The sequence below is a fragment of the Xiphophorus couchianus genome, chromosome 11 (assembly GCF_001444195.1).
Source record: "Xiphophorus couchianus chromosome 11, X_couchianus-1.0, whole genome shotgun sequence".
NCBI classification, from domain to species: domain Eukaryota; kingdom Metazoa; phylum Chordata; class Actinopteri; order Cyprinodontiformes; family Poeciliidae; genus Xiphophorus; species Xiphophorus couchianus.
The window spans coordinates 2,521,302-2,538,906 of NC_040238.1; the positions used below are offsets into that span (position 1 = coordinate 2,521,302).

At 37.3% G+C, this 17,605-nt stretch overlaps 1 protein-coding gene across 2 annotated transcripts in view; it reads left to right on the plus strand.

Annotated features, from left to right (window-relative positions):
• The first annotated feature begins 14,918 nt into the window (after positions 1 to 14,918).
• Positions 14,919 to 17,605, plus strand: part of cpeb4b (cytoplasmic polyadenylation element binding protein 4b) — a 39,634-nt gene continuing 36,947 nt past the window's right edge. The window contains exon 1 of one of the 2 annotated variants that reach the window (XM_028030803.1): positions 14,919 to 15,403. The gene's annotated coding sequence lies outside the window, so the exon portion shown is untranslated. The remainder of the gene's footprint in view (positions 15,404 to 17,605) is intronic. The other variant, XM_028030804.1, reaches the window with a different exon arrangement.

Here is a 17,605-nt window from a genome sequence, read left to right on the forward strand (position 1 = left end):
ACAGTGTGTAGGTATACATGAGGTAGTATGGGTGAACCTTTACAATGCTGGTGCACTCTGAGTGATGAGGCTGTGTCAGTGGGGTCATAAATCTTTGATGGGGTTTGATTTTACCATCTGTCCACAAGCACTGGCTCAGGAAGGAAAGACCCTCTGGGTTAATACAAAGAATGACAGAATACATTCAGCTTGGACTGCAATATTATGAAATATTCTAATCATACTTTATGTATTTAGAATATTATAATGCAGGAAAAGTAAATGCTCTTTCTTTGACTTTGCTCCCAAAAGCTTTATCATCCATGATGTTTGGTAGAAGACCTGGAGGGATTTTTGTGTGTTAAGTAAAAAGGCTTCAAGAATAAAGTTATTGACAAGGCTATGTAGATTATATTCACAAAATACACCCACAGTCTCATGCAAAGCCTTCTGCATCCCTGGTCAAACATTTCTATTAAATATGAGCAACTAGCAAATTTAAAATATCTGAGTTTTTTAGGTTTTAAAATAACGATCAAATTAAAATATCTTTGTGCACATCACTGCAGTAAATCCGTGCTTTTTGCTTTGGGGATTTTTGCTCATACGTCAGTTAGCCTTCCCAGCTGTATGAGTTTCTTGGGAACTGTTAAGATGTGGCATTAACATTAATGATTCAGTTACAAAGGAAAAGCTTTAAGCATGACTGTTAACACCTAGCATCAAAATCTGTCCTAAATTATCAGATGCATCATGAGTTTCATAGGAATGAACATGTAGCTGCACAATGGGCTGTCAACTGAGGCACAGACTGCAGTAAGTAAAATATACAGTATGTACAGGCAGCAGACTTAAAAGTTGACATAATGGTCAGCGCAGAGCAGATCTATTCTGGGTTTAGTTTAGCAGATGGTTAGTAAGAGATCACCCTCAACGTTGAGTCGTGATCTGCACTGATTCTTAAAGCTGCAAATATATGCAGTATTGGAGGAACACAGGAACTCCACAACTAAAATCCAGGACTTAGGCAGCACAATGGAATCAAATGTAAGGTTTCTTTACTTGACAGTTAAACGTATAAGTCAGCCACAAGGTAAATTTCTCTGGTTGCTTTGAAAGTGAAGGTATACAGTCATCCAGTCTGGAAATAGTTACTGAAGTCTGTCTTAGAGCTTTAACGTGGGTATTGATGAAAATCTTCAATGTGTGATTTAATTTGCCTCCAAGAAGTCCTCCAGCTGGCACCACCATCCTTAGTCTAACACATTGTTATAGCAGCAAATTTGTAACACTGTTCTTCTAGTGTTTGTGGCTTTATTTATTGTGCAGAAAACCTTAAATGTTGTTTGTCTTAGTCAGGACTGTCATTTGGCCTTCTAACCAAGTTTAGTTTCCAAGTGTATTAGCACTTTTACAGGCTTCAAGTATTCATTTGCAATCCCCTTGGTGAACGCAGCACATCCAGGCTGCAGTGCTTCATTTATAGTGACGTATGTGGTTCCATACTCAATGAATGGTAACCTCTACAATTTTGGCATCTGAAAAAAGGATGATAATGCACTTTTTCCATCTTTTTCCTCCGGCGCTGGAGGGCAATGGCCTTACCGATGGTAGAAGTTCTTTCTGCTGGTCTCTCTCCTTAGCACCCCAGTATTAACCAGCATTTCTGCCAACAAACCTATCATTGGCCAAAATGCCAGGACACCAAAGGTTTTCTTTGTCTTGTCATTAGTTTATTGACTTCCACTTCATGATTCATATCTCATCGCCATTTCTTAGAGGTTTGGCTCAACTCTGTCTTCACCATGAACTGTGTGGAACAGTTCTCCTGACAAGACAAGATACTTGAACTACTCCACTTGAGGCAAATACCAAACCCCCTACCAACTGAGCATACTGATTACTATATTTAGACTGAGATTTTAAATATATATAGAGATTTTCTTTCCTAGAAATTATCTCAAGACCCTGCTCCATCCATATCAAAAATCTTAACACAGTTGTTTTAATTAATTTCATTAACATTAACAAATAGAAGTAAGATCAGGTCAGAAATTGGTCCTTTTGTGTGACTCAGGAAAGACTTTGTTCAAACAAACATAAAAGATGTTTTGACTGATGTCGTCCATAGTGCATTCTGAGCATGCTCACAGCTGTGTTGAGGGCTATCTACGAGTGATTACATTACCCTGGAAGGGTCTGGGTCTGCAGTGACCTTTTCTGACTGTTCTTCGGGGATTTTTTTATGTTTAATTTAGGGAGGCTCAGGGTTGGCTCCTCTGATAGATTTCAGACGTGAGAAGTAACAATAAGAAGGGTGAAACTACCTCAATTCAAACCTATACACCAAAATCTACATGCACAATTCATCCGATTGCATTATACACCAACCAGCTGCTGTTTTCATGAAACTCTGCACCATTATATCCTCCAAACACAGCGTGTCTGTGTGTCAGCTCCATCAGTACACACAAGACTTGCTCCCAACAGGCATCAAGTTTTGCCTAGATAATCATCAGCAAACTGCTGGTGGTGCATGTTTAATGGTAATGTCATGTGATTTATTTCTGTAAATCATGTCACTTTAGAGGACAAAATATAGCTTTTCTTGTAATAAGGAAAAAGATTAAGTTTTTCTATAAGGTTTTTTCTTTATGTCATATAGAACATGAACTAAATTTATGTGTTTTATAGAGGGGAAACATTGTAAAGTCAAACGTCAAAAACATCACGGTGACCTGCAACATCCACATTTATAGTAGTTTAAGAGTTTGCTAAGTTTATCTTCAACTTTCAACTGTTGTTTGAAATATTTCTAAACTCAAAATGTATTTATCTTTGGTGATGTTTAGCATATCTAAAGAATTTTGCACTGTTTTTCAATGTGTAAAGAAATAAAGTGTACTTTTTCCTCTTCATTTAGTAACTTAATTTACATCTTCAGAGGGAAGAATCACACATGATGAAGGAATATGCTGAAGTACTACGGATCTTATGTAGTATTGACTTCTGGGTTCAGTGATGTTAATGTGGAAACCATAGTATGATTAATGCATGTTTACGAAGAGCAGAGGCAGCATGCTAATGAGCATTTTTAATGATTTTTACTGTATAGCTATGCAAGAATGCACATAAAATTTTCCTTTGCATGGATGCATGTAGGGTCGGCCTGTCACACCCTACCCCAACTGTCAGATTACTGTGAACCTCACATGACCGCAGTGGCTGGTGGCTGGTTGAGCTCCCACTGAGTGTGATTATAGCACATTGATCTTGAATGTGTTATACTTCAATCAATGGCTCTAACTACCAGTGGGGCAGATTGTGAATTCTAGAAACTTAGGTCAATAAATGAAACAGATCCTGAGGGATGTCGAGAGGGTTTGGTGGGTGTGTTCATGAGAGGGTGGTGATGGGTAATTCTCCTGAAGGCCTACACTTTGTATACTATCACTTTACTGGAAAGGTCACATGGTCTTTCTGCTTGATAGTGATGTTAAATGCAGCTCATCCAGCAATCACCCCCCACATCAAACAGGATTAGTGAAATCTTGTTAACTCTGGTGACACACAGGACCTTCATATGTAACCTTCTATTGAACCAACTGGGAAAAGATAAATTCCTGAGATTTTGCCTGAGTTTATCAGAATAGAAAGCAAAGCAGTGAATCATGTTCTGTAACTTTGGTGAACACATTTAGAAACTCTTCTATCAGAAAACAAGGTACTATATAAGCTTTGTTTTAAATTGGCTTTAAAACTCTAATTTAAAACACAACTAACCCCTTGAACATTTCACATTTGGACATGCTGAATGCATAAAAAACTGTATATTATACAAGAATTTTTTGTGGAGACTAGCAAAAAGGATACATAGCTTTATTTACATTTTTTACAAATAAAGAAATGGCATGCATTTACATGCAGAGGGTATGTTTCTACCAGTTTTGCACAGGTTTGGAGAAATTGATCAGTTCTAAGCTATATAAGTACTTTATAGCCACCTTCATCACATAAAACAACTTTACCACCATCCTCATGGAAACTCTCAGTACTTACCCTTCCTAGTTCCATTGGCAGATAAATTTACTTATAACAAGACAACTTCCCAATGTCTTTAGTGAAATAATCTACCAATGGAAATAATACTTTTTCATCAATACCAAGGAATTATTTACTTAAAACATATTTACTCATAAATCTTGCTGATTAGTTATTTTTAAGTCAGTTTTGTCTTAATTCAACCTCAGTAAGATATATGCACTAGAAACTAGACAAAAAATAGTTGATAAGATTTAGTATTTTTACTAACACTTGGCCAATCATGACTTTGACATATGAGACTAAGGCAGAAAGGAATGACTGGTTTTTCACATGTGGGTTCTGCCAAAAATTGCTTAACTCTTAAGATTCAGCCGAAGGGATGGACTCATCAGATTGGGTGGTCAGGGGTGTATTTCAACTTGCTGGAGGGAGCACACTTTGGCTTCAAGCTGGTAGTCAAAATGTGCATTCTATTCAGACAGTGTCTGCTTCATTTGCCAGCTGACACACACATCGCAGTGCATCACAGTGTCCTTGCAGGTACAGCTGTGTCCACCGATAAGACACTCTGGAGCAATACCTCCAAGTTAAGGAGATCTGGATGAGCCAAAAGCACACAAACATACACCCCCACACACGCACACACACCCCAACACTTCCTTACACTACTTTAACTTGTATTTCAAGGTGATAGTGTAATATAATCAAAAGTAATTGTTCTGAATAGTAATGATTTCTGTAAAAAAGGACTTTAACCTTTAACATACGCAATTCTAACACAGAGAGAAGCGTGACGACTTGGTCAATGCCTTGATGAACAAACCACCTTAACTTACACACACATCAAGAACTTTGAGAGCTTAAGAAGGACAGTCAATAATTGATGAGGCCATATGCTGTTTACCTTTATTGGGGTGGGGGAAGAGCAAGTTCTGCTTGACTCAGCAGTTGTCTGTTCTATGCTTTTTCTTTTAGCTTCGGTCAGCATGCTGAAAGTAAGTGTATGTGAAATTTTACAGACAAGCACAAAAGGATGAGGAGAACACTGTGGGATGCTGTGCAGAGAGACATTACAGTTTTAATCAGGAGAGAAACAACAAGAGTAGTTTATGAAATCTTAATTTGTGGATAAACTGTATAAAGCCAAGACATTGGTGAACCTGAAAACAGCTCCAGCAGAAAAGGTTTCTAAGACAATAATCATGGAATATGTGTCCATTTATACTTTTGAGATGTTTTTCCTCCTTGATCACAAATTAAGCTAAAAGAATAGTCATTAAAAACATTTAAAATACCCGTATTATAATCCCTTCTGGGCTTTTGACTTGAACACAATCCAGTACAAAGACAAATTTTGGTTCCTTTCAAAGTGACATCCAGCCAGGCTCATTAGACGAGCTTGGAGAAGTGCCCAGAAGGTGAATGAAACCATTCTGCCTTTTGAGATACCGCCGCCCAATTGATTTCACACAGACACACATGTGTATATCCTTTATTATTATGTTCATCCATAATAAACACAAGGTTTCACAAAACATCAATACTTCTTCTCATACTATGCTTGAAAAATGTGGATGAAAAAAACGATGCAAATAAGCCTTTTTATATGTCACGAGTACAGTGAATGAGTGTACAAGTACTCCGAATTTGACATCACCATGGCAACTGCAAATTCCCACACCACTGACTGCCACATACGGTAAAATTTGAGAATCATTAAGCATACGGGAATTAGTTTAAAGAGAGTTCATCTTGTGCACATTCTTAAACCAGAGTCATGAAATCAGATTAATAAAACTGTATTGGTCATGACAGGATTAATTAACTAAATTCTGTAGAGGAAAAATAACCAATTTTGCTTCAGCACGACTTAACATTTGAGAAAAAAGTGAGACCATCTGCACAAAAGATTTACACCGGAGAAGAGCAGGATTCTGCATCATGACCCACAGAAGTAAATCCATGAAGAAATGGTTGGTGAATGAATTAAGAAGTAGAGTTCTGGACTGAGTCAAAGATCAGTTCTTGTTCTCACTGAGATGCTTTGGGGTGACAGGATGTACATGCAAGAAACTCCTCAAATATCTTTCCGCTGAAAGTGAGGAGTGGAGAAACCTTCCTGAGATTGTGGTGGTGGATAGGAAAAGCATTTTATTCCGACCAAATGGAGCAAGATCAGCTATTAGGAGATATGGCTTCCTAACCTGTTCAATAAATAAACATAAGTTATGTTTTGAAGTACCTGTACTGAGATCATTTTCTTTTTCAGAAATAACAGTAATAAAAACGAGGTTTTGCTTTGCAATATCATAATTTCTTTCAGAATAACTGAATTTTTAAGAAGTTGTCCTGGATACATTATTTCAGAATTTTCTGTTTTTTTAGAGGCAAGAACCGACATGAGATTATAAAATAATATATTTTTTTATTTTCAATAGGACTTGGTAAAGATTTATAGCTCCAACTAGAAAGCTATATATTTTCTTTCAGTAAATGCAGCTTTTATTGTACTTCACCAGGACAAAGACATAAATTTTGTTTATTTAATTTGTGTCATTTCCAAACAAATCTATCCTCAATGCATTTATGCAATACAAAGAGGTCAAATTTACAGCCAGTTAGATAAATGACACTCCTACATTTAAAGAAAGTCAATCCAGTTTATTTAAGTGCAATCCAACTATTGAGTCACACTTAGATTAAACTACAGAGTCAAATTCTACTCAATTCTGTCACATCCTGTAAAAGGTTTTCTGTCTTAGGAAGTCCAGTTACTTACAGCAAGTATTTTGAAGCACTGACTCTACCTCTTTCATAAAACATTTTTCTCATAAACATGCAACGAAGGGCTGCTTCTAAGATTTTTTAGTCATTCATAAATTACAAGGATATACGATTATACTTCATAACTGTGTATGCAAAAATATACCTCCTGTTACTCTGTATGGGACAACAGGAGTCTCTTCTGATCTGAGAAATGTGCTGCTCAGCAGATCGTGATACAGATGGTACACGTTGAAGATGGTACACTACATCTCGCTTTAAATCCATTTAAAGTATTAAATGGATTTAAAAAGCCTGTATGAGGATTGCTGGCCTTTTTGGGAATCCCCCTTTGGAAATTCCCTGCAGATTTAATGCAGGTAAATGCTGTACATTGTAAACCACGCCCCTGTTGTTCCACATCCAAGCACCAATGATGTGAAAGGACTAAGTGATCTGTGATAAGGGGTTGGCGGTTGCACGTTTAACCCAGAACGGTGATGTGAAAGGGGTCTGTGCATGATGGGTAAGATTCCAGCAGGCATAGACTCCTTAATACAGACATTTAGACATTTGCTGATGTCTTAGGATACTAACTACATTTTGTAAAAAAAAGAAAGACTTTCTAAATGGAGGGAAATAGTTTTGTACTTTGCATTGCACAATATGCATCGACCCAACACAACATTTACTGGCAAAACCACAAAATGAATGCAGTCTCACACTCAAGCATTTTTCCCTGATTTGAGCTGATATTACACTCACTTGCAGTGATTTCCTGGGGGTTTTCTCTGACATCAACTATAAAACTATTTCCCTATAACCCTCACTCTAATCCTCCATAGCCTTAAGACTTGTCTCTACCTTAAATGATTTAATGATTTATATCATGATGACTTGCCGTTCACCCCAAAAAGGAGGATGAGTCCTCTTAATTAGACTGTGTAAACAGGTTTATGTCCCCACAACCTAACTACACACACACACACCCACACCCACACACACACATCATAGACCCCCAGCTGCTGCTCTCTTGTAATTTATTATCCCTTCGGTACCCAGTGGAGTCATGAAATCAGCCCGGCCATTGCAGCACACACACACGCACACATATGGATGGTTGCACACATGCATCCATGTGCTTTTTTCAAACAGTCATCCCAGCCTGCAACCCAGAAAGACCTCTTAGGCTTAATTAGTACAGGGTCCCCAGGGAGAGCACAGCAGTGCAAAATACACTAGACAGATGAAGGATGTAAGATGGTTGAGCTGCTGGAAAAAACTGAACAAAACACTGACAAGACACTATGTTCTATTGTATAGACAGGAGGTGAAGTTGCAGGTTTTTCCTTTCAGTTTGAAATAATTGAAATGCTGATTTATGACTGTCACTTTACGGTAGATCAATATGATCCCTCCCCCATCTTTTAACCTCTTTGCCAGAGGTCATTTGCATCCCAGAGAAACACCCAGAGAGTGTGTCCATATTGTGTTGTTAGCTACATTTAATATCTCTGAATATTTTATGGAACACAAACGCAGTCTTCAGCAGTTCTTCAGAACGCAGAATATTACATGGTTGAAACTGCACATTAAATCTGTAAATGTTTTTATATCATTTGTGGTGTAAGACATAAAGCCACACCAGGGAACAGGATCATTTTTATACACTGCACAGAAAATAACACTGTTGATATTACAACTTTATAAGCCTCCAGTAGGTTAATTAACAACATTTGTGTTAAATTGAGACACACCCATGGATTTATTTTAAAGGATATCCTGAACCTGCTTCCTTGTGTGATTACAAAAGAAATCAGACACAATGTCAGGGACAGAACTGAGAATCTAATTGTGCAAAATGAGCATATCAACTGCCAAACAAGCCACTTTGAGAAGATCCTGGCTAAAGCTGCTGAGAGAGTATCCTCTTCAGTGAGGAAGAAGTCATTACTTTGAAGCAAAAGTAATGACAAATTGCTAATCTACTCAGGTACAAAGACCCCTATTTTTGGAGATATGTCTGGTGTCTTATGAAACTGGCATTTGATAAGTATTTGGACATAATGGATATTGCATTTAAAAGAAGTTTGAAGAAGCTTAAAGCCCCGAGATCATCTTTCTCACTGTGAAGCCTGGAGGATGTCAGGACATGTTTTGGTGCAAGATGGACTGGTACACCTCAAAAAGTAGATGGCATCAAGAGAAAAAAACTGTATGCTGACAAGCAGCATCTCAAGACAACAGTCAATCAGGACAAATGGGTCTTTCAAATGGACAATAGACCAAAGCGCACAGCTAAAACCTGAAAATCTACAAACCTGTGTCAGTTCTAACAGTTGTGTCAACAGGAGTGGGCCAAAATATCAGAAAACTATTGTGGGAAACTTCTGGAAGAATGCCCAAAATATGTGAACCAAGTTATACAGTTTAAACTGCAATTCTAACAAATGCTAAGGATGTATGTGACATAAGAAATCCTTATTTTAAAGAAAGTATAAAATATACAGTGCATGTACCTCAAAAATTTGGTTTCAATACAGCATGGAATACACCAAAAGATAACAAATATTCCCATTTAAAGTCACAAGCAACAATTCTTCAATGCTCTGGGCTTTTGTAGTCCATTCCAAAACAAAATGTGGTTCAATGAAATCTAATTAGCAAGATAAAGTAGTTTTCTATGTGCAATTATTCAGTCTTTGCTTAATATTTTTATTAAGCAAAATTACAGTTACAAAGATTGGTTGAATCATGATTGGGAATTTTACTGGGACATAGAAGGGACACATAACCCTGTTAAACAGGACTTCTGACGCCTGTCATCACAATGCACTTCTACTTCTGCTCACCTTGTGAACCTGATCTGTTGCAGTCAAACAGCTACATTTTTGACCGGAACTTCTAAGCTAGAAATCAGTTTGAGCAATCCATATGCACACTTGTGCACACTGGGAGGAATTGCAACATAATTGTGCCTAAGGTAAGGGAGATTAATTTTTAAATAGATCTAATGTTTTATTCATACTACTGTTCCACTATTGGCTAACAAAATGTGCCTAAAAAAACACAAAACAACCACACTGTGAACACATGGCAGAACTGGCTGTTAGCAATTTCACAGTCAACCAATCCCATATCTCAGAGGCTTTGAACAAAGTAGAATTTTGGGGCAAAGCTGCCGACATCGAGATAAACATCCTTATATATACATATATATGTATGTATTAAGATATGTAATTTCTCTCTGCTTTTTTGGACTTTTCTATGTTCTGGCTCCAGAGAATTTGATTTAAAATTGGTCTTTGACAAACAGTGAAACATGAAGAAAGTGACAGTGACAAGAATAGGGTGTTGTCCTCTAGGTGAGGCCAGAAGGACCGGTTATTCTGGCCTAGAAATCCATTTACAGAGCCTAGCGCTATGCCTAATCATCCACCCTGCTGTGAGAGGAGTACATTAACCTGTGCAAACACTGCTGCAAAGCTGGAGCACATTTAGGACTTTCAAACATTACTCTTTCCTCCCGCTGATTCTCATCCTCCAGTGTATGAATAAGATCTCGCTTGCGCAAGTCTGTTTGTGGAGCAGAAGGAAGATTACAAGATGAGGGGAAGGAAATGAAGGTTACAAAGTGACTTTGTTCTGTGTAAAAAATAGAACCAAACAGCAACAAAAGAAGCCAAATGTTACCATAATATTCTTTGGGCAATTAAAAGAGCAAGTATTTTATATTTTTGCACACTTATGCATGAAGGTTGTGGGTTCAGGATTAAGGGATTTTTTTGTGGAACCTGACTTCAAATTATTCTAGGAAAACAAGCATATTTGCGGATTTTTGTCATACTTGACAGATTTTTGTTTAAAATGGGCTTTTATTTATCATTAGCATGGATGTCATATTATTTGTCGGATTTTCAGTCTTGCTCTTGGACTGTTATTTTAAAAGAATGGCCATGACTTGTACAACTTCAATGAAAGCAAAAATGTTTGACCCACACTGCACCCCCTAATAAATAGATAAATGTTCATTAGCAAGCTGCATCTTGATCACTTGCTTTTTGTAGTCATCAACAAAATCGAAAAATAATTCTGGCTGGACATTTGCCTCCTCTGCTTGGCACAAGTGGAAGAAAATGTCTCAGCTGGTTGATTTTCTGCCACCAACACTGCTTTTAAGCATAGTCCATAAATTTCAAATTGGATTGAGGTTACGGCCATTCCAGACTCTTAATGTTAGCCTGCTTTATTAGCTCCAAACACAGCTTTGATGTGTTTCTGCTCCAAAAGCACAATCTTTATGCTTTAATAATATTTACAGCTTGACTAATATTTGAGCTTTATGATCAGGTGAGACAAAGATTAAGTTGTTAGGCACAATGGCAAAAATAATGTTTGAAGGAATCAAAATCAGTCCTTCAAAACTAAAAACAAAACACCTGTCAGGATGGTAGTGGGAGCATCACGCTGATGATCTAAACTAAAAGTTTGCAGACAACATATCAGTCATCCAAGAGCAGACAGATTCTAACAACTTAAGGGTTTTACACCAAGAAGTTTGTAGAAGTGATGGTGAACTTTAGAAAACCCAACTCTAGTTCCAGTATTATTTATTATTTCTTCAGAGACCATCTACTACATTTGTGAAAAAATAGGAACGCTGTAAAACTTGGACACTCCTGCATAGTTAGTTAATCGGATGGTTCACATTTCATTCAGATACTACTGTTAATAAAAACTCTCAGACCTCCTGCTATAAAATATGTTCCTCTTCATTTTTTTTGTTGTTCTAATTGATGAAGTTTATTATGGGTCTTGAGGAATTTATGCAAGTAGCTTTTGAAGGTTCAGTGAAATTCCTAGCCTGTGCAAGCTTGCTTGCCAATAAAATGCATTCTGACTATGATTCAATGTTACTGGTTATGCTGTTTGACACATAGACTTAGACTTAGACTGACTTTATTGTCATTTTGCATGCACAGGGTGTATCTTTACATAGTGGGTGGGACTACAAATTCATCAACTTCTCTTCAGCTGATAGGCAAGATGGTTTAAACTTTGACACACTTATGTCTTCCTGCAGGGGAATCCTAAATCATCGAAATTAGATTTTAAATTAAGAAAGCAGCCTGATGCCAAGATTTCAGAATGGCCCTAACCTCCATCCTGTTCAATATCGATAGACTTTCCTTGAAAATCAAAACCATTGCAGGAAACCAACCAAATTAAATTGGAATGGTAAATATTCAGCCAGAATTTACCCTAACCTATTAAAACTATCCAAAAAATTCTTGCTAAAAGACTTTTAATTAACGGTTAGTAGGGGAATATGTAGCTATTTATGCGTATAGGTTTCATCTTGTGTGACTAGACAATCTTGTCTAATTCACACAATGTTTCATTCATACTTTTGAATAAAACATTCAGTATTATGAATTCAAAATTGTCTAATAGATTGAGACTTCCTCCCTCAGTTGATGTTTTTCAAAATTCCCTGAAGTTGCTTGTTGATCAATCATACAACGTTTATAGCTAAATGGTTCAGAGAAATCACTAGGGAAACTTTATTGGTCCATGATAAGTGTAAGTCAAACCAGTCCCGCCTATTTTATCTGAATTAATTCTACAGGAACTACTGTTATGATTTCAGAATATTCGTCTCTTTGTGTATTTGAATGTACAGGAATGCATGAGCCTGAAAAATTTTTGGAAGCTGAGACATGTAATCTATTTTTTAAATCGGATTGCTTTAATCGTCTCCCCTCGCCTGCTCATCCTTTCTGTGCGTGCTTAATAATGCAGGACACCGCAGATTTTTCTAATTTATCACGCCCTCCCAGCTGGACTTGAAGTGACAGATTTATTAGATAGCCATTTTAACTGCATGTAATACTGCCATTTGAGAGTCGGTCAGACTGACAGAGTCAAAGCAGCTTGATGACCTCTGTGATAATGACCAAACAGGAGGGAAGGACATTGAGGAAAGAGGACAGAGAAGCTGATAAAGATATGTGGGGAGTAGTGTAGGTGGATGAAGAAATGTGGCCAGGATTTTCAAACAAGAAGAGAGTGGAGTAAGAGAATTGTGGAAATTCTCAAAACACACAAGATACGTTGTGTTTGTTGATAATTTATTTCACACTGTAATACAATAAAAATAATAGAATAATGCACATGTTGCAGATTGTAGCGCTCTTTTACATACATAATAGACCACTCTCTAACGTCTTAGAACATCAGAAGATTGATGATATTCTCATGTCTTTAAAAGGGAGATATTACGTAAGATTGACTTTTTGAGTTTTATATCATGTTAAAATGTTATTCTCTTATCAATATGAAACATGAAATTTTGCTTTGATACGTGCATGTTTGAGAAGTCCTTGAACCTCTCCTGACAGAATACCCTGAATGCTCTCACAAAGCACCGCCTTTTTCCAAAAAGCTCCTCCTTGGAGCTCCAGCTAAAGCTCCACTAGCTTGGTACAGCCAAACAGAACTGAGTTAAGCTAACTAGTAGAACAGGACCACTCCCTAAGTGTCATTGAAATGACATTGAAATGTGTTTGTAACCTTTAACCAGACAGATTTATGTCAGGCCATCTGTTTTAGATATGCTTTTGATTAGCCATGATGTGTTGCCTTAAGGCTACTTTCTGTTGTTAGACAGGCTCCACTTGAGAGATTTCATAATTCTACAGGTCTGACAGTAATGCGGCTGGTAGTGGTTGATAAAATTAAAGTTCTTTGGAGCAATCATATGTTCAGATAGGTTGGTTTGGATAACTATTTGTCTTCACCAATTGTGATAATAAGAGCAGTTGTATTGAATTATATTATTTTTTTGCCTGACATTAGGATAAATGTGATAATTTGAAACATTTAAGTATGAAAAACAGCAAAAAAAAAAAAAAAGAGGAAATTGTTAATGGGGATAATTATGTTTTCATAGCACTGTTTCTATCTGGTTGTGTTTAGTAATCCAAAAATAACTGAAACAAGACCTGCAAGGTTACAGCACAAAATGTAATTCTAGTGGAGCAAAGTTCCCATGTGAAAATATAACATTGTGTTTAGTTGCATTGTGTTCATGAGTGAAGGTGTTGATTTTATTTTAAACTTTGCACATATAAGTCCGAAACTAACACATTATCACATGTCTATGCTGATCTGCTTGATCACACCAATTGCTAGCATGCTTCCTGTTGCATATCTCATGATCGGTTCTAATGTGTTGCAGTTCCGTCCTCTATATGCAAATAATTTGTAATATTTATTATTTCTGTGAACGTACGCAGATCAGCTTATACTTTATCTAAGTAGTTGATGTGGAGTCCTGTGATTTTTACCTCTAATGAACTCACCACAATTACTGCCCCTCATCTAAAGTGGTGCAAAAACAGAGATGCTAATGCTTATTCTAGTTTATAAACTACTTTTGAATGGAAGCTGTTAGAAAACCAGGAAACAAAACAATACACCTTGATCCAGAGGTGTTAGAGGAAAGGGAGCTGAATTTGTTTGGCAATACATTAAAAATTATGCATCATTTTCCTTTCTCTTCAAAATTTCACAGTATTTTGTGTTGGTATTTAAAAAGTTCTTCATCTTATCTTATCTTATCTTTTATTCAACATTGGAAAATTAGGATAGAACCTGACAAAAAAGGCAGAGAAGAGCAATCTGAATGGCGCCTTGAGAACCATAATGTAAAGATGATTATGTTTATAGCGTTGGGCTACAAAAAGAAGATATTTTGAAAGATAAATAATAAAATCATGCATGCATTGCATATAAATCTGGGTTATTTAACTTTGGTCTTTTACAACAAAGGAGCATTAGATGAAAGATAAAGCCTGGTTAAAGAGATTCTCATTTTCTTTCCATCCTTCTAAAAGGGAAGTGGGCCGGGGGTACTCATTTTTCTCACGACCTGCTACCGGCTGCATCGTGAAAGGACAGGACAGTGGTGGGAGGAGTCTTTTTCTGTCTTCCTGACCTCCGTGGGCAGTACATATTGATATTATGGGTGTGTTACTGGTGCATGACTGCTAAAGGATGAAAAAACTGGGCGAGAACGCAGACTAGCCGGTCCAATCGCGTATCGAGGTGTGCCTCCTTGGAGGCGGAGCCACAGTGGTTTGGGCGGTGCTTGAAGCGGAAGCGTGCCTCGGCTGATCTCTCGCTGTCATTCGGCCACGGTCGGTTCCAGGAGAGAGGGGCAGCCAAGAAACACACACAAGGATCGGCTGGCTCTGTAGGAAAGACAGCAAGCAAAAAATAACCCCAAATCAAACGGACAATGAAACCGATCGAATAAGGCTCAAAAGGGAACCCCGCTCAGCTGCCACATTAACAAAGCTATTCGATGATCGAGTCCAGATCAGAGACAGCAGATAGAGAGCTGTGTCATTGAGAGGCAGGACACGTCAGGAGAAGGGAGAGAGAGAGAGAGAAAAAAAGCTGACCGACTGCACTGTACGAGTCAGCTATTAAATCGCCTCTGAAAAGCTTTGCCTGCCGCACTCATCGCTTCAAGGACATCTTCTCGCTGTCAGCCCGAAGCAAAGGAGCTCGACAAAAAGGCATCTCCGAGGTCGAAGGGGGTGATCAGAAGGTGAAAATGGTTTTTACTCGCCCGCATACTCAGCCTGTCCAGCGAGCTAGCATCTGTGCTAACAGCCGTTAATAGCTAGCTTGCTAATGTTAGCAACGGATAAAAAACTTCCCTGGTCACCTTTATAAATTATAACTGGCTGTATGTCAACAACTGTCGCAGGAGTATAAGGACAAAAAATGAAAAAATACATATTGTCTGGTTAAATGTGAAACGTTGTTCCCAAACTGAAACTTATCTTCGATTTAATTTGATCATAGTGTCTCCTGCTGACAGCTGTCAAAGCAAGGTCGACTGTTTTATTCCCAAACGTTAAGGCGGTTAAGTTGTCACATTTTAAACATTGACCGATTGATTACGTTTGTGTGTTCGTGTCGTTGTCGTGCTGTTTGTAGTTCAATGCCTGTCAGCTAATTTGCCTTTCTGAAAACCTCCTCCTCCTTCTGCTGAAAGAAGCCTGTTCTCGACACAGCAGTGTTTCTGGTTTTACGGGAGGCTGACTGGAGCTCAGCTGGGCTCTTACAAACTGGCAACGTCACGGGGTTATAATTAGCTAAAGATGGAACGTTGACTTGTTTTTTCCTCGGTTGTATTAAGGGTCAGCTCATATGATCATGGTTGATTATAATGTGTCCATAATTAAATTTAAAAAACGGCTACTAATGATGAGTACTTTATACTTAGAGAATACATATAAAATGTATTTAACACATGTATAATAAAATGCCTCTTCTAAATCTGTCTGCTACTGCTACAGGGTTCCTTTAAATAGAACATTTTTGGAAGACTCCCAATTTTTGTAAAGCCTTTGACCTGCTGACGCTAATTCTGTTTTTTCTTTAAAAGCCTAGATATCAATATACTAATTCAGGATCTAGCATCTGGGAATAGTGTTTCTAGTTTATTAGCCATGATGTCATTTTAAAATATCTTGCTTAATACTAAATTAGGTTGAACTTCTATTTTTAACAACCATACCATCTGATGTTATTGAAGTAGTTTTGCATGAGGAAATAAAATATTCCTTTTATAATTTGTACATGCTGTACATTTGCACTACTTAACAATCCTGTGCAACATATGCCATGTTTATTACAAAAAACAAAAAAAACAATTAGTTTCTCACAGCTTGGCTTTAGATGAGCACTGCATCATCTTGCCATTGTTTGGAAGTTTGGCAATATATGAGGTGATATGAGAATAGCATTCAAATCATTTTATAGCCTTTCTGACATTCCTGATCACTAATTATTTATGTTGGAAGAGAGTTGACATCACTTTGGGTGCATGAAAAGGCATTCTCAGGAAAAGCAGTTTTTAATAATAATAATAATTACAACGACAAAATGATGACATGGTTGACAACTGAATTTAGCAGTTTAGACAATTATGTCTTCATAACTGCCTTTAAATTAACCAATATTTCTAAAATTAGTCTTTTTGTGTGTATATTATTTGGAGAAAGTAGATTCTTAACTTTACTATTAGCTTTTCAAAAGGGTGCCAACATTAATAAATCCAGTTCCAAAAGCTCAAATGAACAAAACAGAGCCTTCCTGTTATCTGCTGAAAGATTTGATGTCATCCACAGTCTAATATTGGCTTGATATGTCTTGAAAATTGGAGTAGAGATGTTGTCACAACCGGGCTTGGTTTTCCTAATTTTTACAGTTCTAAAAACTGTTAGCAGTACGACTTTTTCATGTGTTGATGTACACAAATAACACGTTCACATGTTACTTAACCTTTTCTCAAAATAGCTAATTTTGACATCCTCAGCACTGTAAGACTTGTGCCTCCTGATAGTACCTACTTCTGATGTATTCAATTATCAGAAAAAAGCACATTGGATATTTGAGTTTCAGACTGATTGACCAACGAACCTGAAAACTGATTGATTCCACTCGCTTTTGGTAGAAAGTATGTTTTTATGAAACTGAAAAGATTTTATTTTATTTTATTTTCATTTTTACAGCTCCAAGTGACTTGGGACACTTCTTTTGTGTCGGAAAAGAGATCACATGTCATCATATTTTTGGACATAATAAAGTAAATTCAGAATTTCAGTTTGAGTAATGAGCCAGGAAGCTGAAAGATGTAGGTGTTTATATAGAGACCCCTTTTGAAACAGGGGAAGCTAACCTCACACCAACTCAGATTTTAATCGATAGTCCAGAATTTTTTAGGCAATATATTCTCACC